Genomic DNA, 7,604 nt, shown 5'->3' on the forward strand with positions numbered 1-7,604 from the left:
TACCTATTTTCCTCCATAGTAATGATCTTCATGACCATGACCTAAGCTATTGCGTGCTTACCCTGTTTGAGCCCTATGTGGGCCCTTTTATTTTGTTAACGACTCCATGTCGTTGTTCACAACTGTTCCACTAGAACCCATGCTTGGTCTTATGGTCAGAGCCCCCTTTAACCTGACACATCCCCTTTGAATCGTATTGCTAATATTCCAGGTTCCACTCGTCAAGATGAGTTGATCGGTAGCATCCACCTGGCCCTCTATTTATTGGTTGTCACTACGTTCGTTGCCACTGCGTCCTGGCACCACCGCCAATTGAATTATCCAGGATGTTCCCTCCAAGATGAGATGGCCAGTAGGGTCCACCCCGCCCTCTATTAATGGTTTTCACTCTATCCACCGCCACCGTGTCCCAGCACCAATAGCCCAACGCTTTTCTTTGGGTGCTAGCTTTAATCCATCAGGGTATATTTCCGCGATATCATAGTCGGGTGTGCTCCACTCACTCTATTCCATCCTAGTGCTACAACTCTTGCGTCATTATTGAAATATCTAGGGTGAACCCTCCGAGGTATGACCACTGGGATGACATCACCCTAGTCCTTATCTCCCAGTCAGGTATACTTGTGCTTTTAAATTCTTCCACTGGGGTATTGCCTTTGGGTGGGTTCCACCTATGGCCAATAGAATTATTTTCCACTGCTGACATGTTGGCCACATTCGCCTGGAACTTTGCGTAGAGGCTCCTCCAACCTTGCAGCTGAGTTTGGAACTTAAGCAAACATTGGCTATATGGAAAAGGCTCACCCAAAAGCCTTTTAGTTCTACAATATTTAATTTGTGATCACCATATTTGACTGGCTCTATTTCACGATCCGGGAGGCCATTTTCAAACTTTTGCATACCAATGGAAAGATATTCCAAATCACTTTCTAACTGAATGAGTCTAATGTGGTCTTTGAGCTCATTTTCTTCTTGAAAAATGGCTTCAAACTCTATTTTTTTTTGCACCATTCCTCCTTATCTCCTCTTCAAATTCCCCCTTGAATATGCCTCAACTTTGCTTTTATTTTTAATCCAATTTTGTTTTTTTGGAGTTCGCAATCCCTCCCTGCATACAAGAAAAAATATCCTCTATTATATGAAAGGATAAAAGGGAGGATGAGGAAGTTACAACATCTGCTCCAATTGGGGATAGTGCCTTGCGGGCAAGGTGCTGAGAACCTACAGACTATTAGCCTTCACCGTTGGGCATGGAGTCAAAATATATTGAATGTGTAAAACAAAAAAATCTCCCTAGAACTTTATTGGATATGAGTCCTGTCCTCATAAAAAAATGAAATGCAGAACTATAAATTCTAAAAACTATAAATTAAATGGTCACCAAATGAGATTATTTATGTATAGTTCCTACTTATGTACAGGGCTCAATTTACTCAAGTGAAGTCAACCTTCTATACCAACCTAACATCTGGGTGTTGTACATTATTCATTTGTGTTGCTGGAATTTAGAAATCAAAATAGGCATGCACCATGTGAAATTTTAAGGTAAAACATTTAATACATACCCCATAATTGAGACTTGCCACTGACCAAAGAGAGATACTATATAGTTAGCTACTAGATCATAGAACTGATGAGAAAAATTTATAGTTACCTCCCTTTCTTGAAAATTTTCCAGACAAGAATATTTTGCAAAAGGAAGCCACATACACTTCTTGGCTCTTCAACTTTGGGATTTTCTTGAAGAGGTTGTTGTTGGTCATTTTCTTTCCATTTTCCCATAAGAAAATATTTTTGAGAATATACAAAAATATCAACCTCCCTGGAAGAAGAAACTATTTTTATTTGTTGGGAAACATTTTCTTCTCGTGGTTGTCTTTAGAACATTCTCATACCTTGTTATCCATCTAAAGGGTGTAATTCATAAACTGGAGCTTCTTTTTCAACCCCATTGTCAGCTTCCTGTTTTTGTGCAGCTTCCCATGACTGGGAGTGTTGTGGTTTTGTAGCACCCAACTCCCCATCTGAGTCATACAAATCATATAAAGGAGAACCATCAAATTCAACAAAATAAGATCTCCGAGGGTTTGTTTGTGGCTTAACAATGTCTCCTTATTTATTCTCTTGATTGTTGGGCAAAGGTTCTTGATGCAGGTTCATTTTTTCTTGGAGCTAAGCTCCACAAATATCTTCAACAACATCATTAGTATTGGAAAGATTTTGAACGTTAAAATATTCATAGAAATCTTCAAACAGAGAACCTGGTGGATATAATCTTTTGCAAAAATCATTATATGCTATGTGAAATCTCTTCAAAGAAGATATGTTGCCATGAGGTAGGGTTTTGTACCAAAGCCTAGCTTATTTATCCAAAGAATACATGAACAACTTCATTTTCACATCTTCATGAACAATACCCTGTTGCTCCATGCATTCATGAAAGTCCTTAAGGTGTTGGGTTGGGCTTCCATCTGTGCTTCCACTGAATCTTGGAAAATAGTTATACCATTCTTGAAATGGAAGAACATGATGAGGGTAACCAACAACAGAAGAAAAATATAGTGGGGTGTTGGCCAAGAATGCAGGAAGAGCCATTTTGAAACCACTTTAGGTGAGATATCTCAACCCATACTTCCTTTGCTCACCAGAAAAATAAATGCACAAATTTCTACCCAAGGAAATATATTCTAATTCGTTCCTTGACAAGGATGCCAAAAGATGTTGTTGCTCCTTAAGACATGTTGAGAAATAAATGCTAGTAGATATTAGGGTTATGATTCCTCTTTCTTGATAATTAATGTGAATTATGTTGGCCTCTTTTATTTCTTTATTAGATTATATTTCATCAAGAAATCACAAAATTATGAGTATGAAGATCACAAGAACAAGAGACACGAGATGTAGGCGCACATCCAGGGGAAAACCCCTATAAGGGGAAAACCTAGTCAACAACTCTTCCTTCATTAATTCAATTCAAGATGAGACACTTCTAGACTTATTAGACCTAGAAAAAGACCTCCAACCACCAAGTCAGCCCTTCCTCCTTGTAGACGTCCTTTGCTCAACCTTCCAAGTGACAACTCTTCAAAGTACAACTTCAGATCAGAATTCCAGCCCCAGCAGCATATTTTCAGCCCCAAGATTTAGAACTTTGACCCTGAAATAGAAATAGAATTACGACCCTAGCTTTAGCCCAGTAACTTCACATGTGTGAGAGAAAGGCAACCCAAAAACTCAATTTTCTTCTTCCTAGCTTCTCTCCTTCTTCTCCAGGAACTTTGCACTCTTTTGCAACTACTGCTTCTTAGAGATCGAACTTATTTATGTTTCTCTCCAATTCAGTTTCTTAATATATAGGCTTCTTGTGAGGTTGAATTACCCTAATCCAGGCCGAATTGGTGTGGATGTGAAAAACTTATATTTTTGACTCAAAATTAATTCTTTTTGCATGATACAAAATCCCAATAAGGGTCTAATAAAAATGACAATGAATCTAATGACTCAAGACAAAACCTAGAAGCCTTCAATGGAGGATTTAACCTAGAAAACATTCACCCAAGAATGAAACCCATGCTTTAATAAGTCATTTTTCTTTAATAATAAATTTTCTTTTGAAAAGTAAAATTATGAAGACTGAAGTTAGTTACATTCTTCAACACTCCATCTTAACTATGGAGGTATTCATAATTTCATTTTACACATATATACAAGCGCATGGAAGGTTTCAAAATGACATGAACTATGAAGAGTTCTAGCACACTCAGTGTTATGGACTATATTCCTAACCAGCGTAATATATTTGGGTGGGACTAATATGGACTAAATATTTAAGCCAGTCTAGGTACCATCAGGCTTACTAACTAACCATCAACCAAGGGATCTAGGTGTGTATCCAAATTCAGGGCTCCAAGACCAACACCATGCTCCCTCTTTGGGATCTAGACATCAACACATAGGTCATCCAATTGACCTCCCAAGGATTTGCCATTAGATGCTTAATATCTCTCTATCAACTAAATATTTAATATCGACCAACCCAAGCAAGCTTCTAAAATATTCAAACTTCTTATTTGGAAGAGACTTCATTCGCACATCAACTATATGTTCATCAGTTGAAATATATTGTAGCTTTACGACCCCATCTTGTACCAAGCTCCTAATGTAGTGGCACTTGTTGTTGATATGTTTTGTCCTTGCATGGAATATGGGATCTTCAAACATCTTGATGTTTCTTTTATTATCACAATTTATCACAGTAGGATCAAGAGGCTTCCCAAACAAATCTAACAAAATTTTCCTTAACCACATAACTTCCTTTCCTACTTCACATGTAGCAACATATTTTGCTTCAACACTACTTAATGCAACAAGATCTTTTTTTCTACTCATCCATGAAATCATAGTAGATCCCAAGCTAAATCATCCACCTATGGTGCTTCTTCCATCAGTCTCACTTCCACCCTAATCGGAAATGGTAAAACCTGTTAACTTGACTTATGCTCCATCATATTTTAGGTAGCGATGTATAGTGCCACGTAGATATCTCAAAAATTGCTTGGAATATATCTAATGCTCATGACAAGGCACCAACTGAAATTGACTAAGAACATTCACGAAAAAACATATATCAGGTCTTGTGTTTACTAGGTACATCAGATAACCCACCATCAGACGATAGCTAGTAGGATCAACGAGACTAGAGTCGAAGCATCTCAACTTCTTGAGATTAGTGATCATGGGAGTAGTCATAGGTTTGGAATCCATCATACTGAATCTTTGCAATATCTCGATTATGTACTTACGTTGACCTAGATATACTTCTCTAGGTTTCTGCAAGACTTCAAAATCCAAGTAATAATGCATAAGTCCCAAAACTTTCATTTCAAATTCGGCTGCCAAAATCTTCTTTCATTCTTGTATTATGTGTTCCATACTTGTAACAAACAAATCATCCACATATAGTAGAATAATGATTGGTTCATTATTCACCACCTTGACATAGAGGTTTGGATTTGTGGAACTTTTGATGAACCCAATTCTCAAGAGATATGCATCCATTCTTGCATACCATGCCCTAGGAGCTTTCTTCAAACCATATAGGGATTTCTTCAGTCTGCAAGCATGTGTGTTCTTAGTATTTATCTCAAAGCCTTATGGTTATTCAATGTATGCTTATTCATCGATGGTTCCATTCATAAACGTTGTTTTTATGCCCATTTGATGAATATTCCATGCCATTGTAGAAACAAACAAAAACAAAAATATTGTAGTAGTTTATCTTGCAGTAGGTGCAAAGTTTTCTTCATAGTCTATTCCTTCCTTTTGAGAAAAAACCCTTGCAATAAATCTAACTTTGTATTTTTCAATACTTTCATCAATAGCATGGTTGATTTTGTAGATCCATTTTGAAGTGACAACCGATTTGTCACTTGGTCTAGGAATTATTTCCCAAACCCCATTTTTCATGATGGATTGATATTATTCTTGCCTTCTTCCATTCTTCTCGATGAGCAACTTATTCAAATGTAGTTGGTTCAACTTCTATTAATTTTTCCATATATTTTTCATATCTTGAATATCTCTTTGGTCTTTTGCTTTCTCTAAAAGTTCCTTTAGTAACTCCATGTCCTTCAGCATCTCCAAGAGTAGATTTTAACCAATTTGGCCTCTTCCTTGTTTCGGGTATGATCACAGGTTGAATAGTCTCACTTGGTCCTTCTTCTTCTTCTTAGTTTTTAGTTGCCTTATCATGATGATATTCTTCTTTAAATTGTGGTGTATCTTCGTCATTAAAATCTATTGGAATATTCTTAGATCTTTTGTAGGCATGATTTTCATCGAATATAACATTCGTTCTTAATTCAATTTATCTTCCTTCTTTGATGTAGATTCTATATTCTTTTGAAGAGAGGCTGTAGCCAAAAAAGATTCCTTTAATTCTTGCAGAATATAAGTTCTTTCTCTTTTCCTTTGGAACTTGGATGTATGCGAGACACCCAAAGATGCAGAGATGGTCCACACATGGCTTATTTCATGTGAATGCTTCTTCAGATGTCATATTCTCAAGGATTTTAGTGGAATTCTATTTTGTATATACATTGTTGTCATTGTTGCTTCTCCCCATAGAAATTTTGGTAGATCTTGATCAAATATCATAGTTCTTATACATTCTTCAATTGTTCTATTTTTCCTTTCTACAACTCCATTATGCTCGGGTTTGTAGGGAACAATGAGCTCCCTATTAATACCCACTTCTTTACAATATGCAACTATTTCTTTTGAAGTGTAATTTGTGATGCAGCAATAAGCTGCAACTCCTGGGCTGCCTACTTTACTCTTATCAACCCGGTAGTTCGTAACAAACTTAGAAGCGACGATGCTATATGCACAAGTACTAGTTCTTACTGCAGGTTGCCATTGGTCAGCCGGTGCAAGATCACTAGGAGCTCAAGCCAACTTCTATGGATTCCAGAAGAAGCTCAATATTTGATGAAAGAAAGGAAAGCTTACTCTACAGAGGCTACTCTAATTGCAGAAAGGAGAAAGACTAAAATGAAAAGCAAACCTAGTAAACCCTAATTAACCAACTAATCCTACTTTTGTAGAAAGCACTATGGAAACCATGAAATGAATGCCATTACCTACTCAAGGAAGTAAACAACATATACTTAAGCTATTTCTAGAAGAAATGAAGAAAAAAACATCTTTTTGGATTTTTAGGTATTTTTATGTGAATTTGACATGCATGTATTTTATTGTGTGTGAAGGTGGAAGCGAATAGGTGGTGTTGGAGGGAGACTTTGGGACTTGAGGGGATGTAGGATGGTGTGGATGGGTCCTAGGAGGTCTCTGATGGCCTTCTGGAGGCTTCTCCTACATTCGGCCTTCAAAAGAAAGCCTACAGGAAAATCTATAGGAGGACGCAGGGGATCTACAGGAGGTCTACAAGAGGTCTACAGGAGGATGCCAAGAGCAGTTTTGAAGGTTTTGAGGGTGTGAGGGTGGGTGAAAAAGGTAGATGAAGGTTGGGATGAGGTGTTAAGGCACCTAGGTTCCACCAATAATCACTAGGAGAGAGAAGGATGATTGGATTCGCTCAAGGAGGGAGGAAGAAGTTCTATGGAAAAGGCATAAAACTAAGGCAAAATTGAGGTGAACTTTGGGCGACCTGGAGGGCATGGACCAGGGAGAGAATGTGATGGCTGATAGGCTGAGCTGCTATGAGAAGAGATCTGTTGCAAAAAACTGATAGTCAACCAATAAGATCAAAACAAACAATGAAATGAGTGCATCTAGAAAAACATAATTTTGCATCAAGCCAGTCTAAACTATGATCTATGAAAGTGAATGCTGAGCAATGCTACAAGAAAAGAAAGAATGGAAGAAGACTTATTGCAAATACAAAAGTGAGCATGGTGGAAGAGATCTAAAGAAAAGAATTAACCTTCTAACAAACTACAAACACTAGAAGTCCTATGAAGAAGGAAAATCTATGTTTTTGGGGCAGCAAGAGGGTCTTTGCCTCAATTCATAGTCCCAAAGGGAGGAAGAGAGGCCAAGGCACTGTTGCTAGCCTTTTGAATCTTCTTTCTATCACTGTTTAA

This window comes from Pinus tabuliformis, chromosome J (genome assembly GCF_031772625.1).
Source record: "Pinus tabuliformis cultivar Carrire ecotype Pingquan chromosome J, CPIR1, whole genome shotgun sequence".
Taxonomy (NCBI): Eukaryota; Viridiplantae; Streptophyta; class Pinopsida; order Pinales; family Pinaceae; genus Pinus; species Pinus tabuliformis.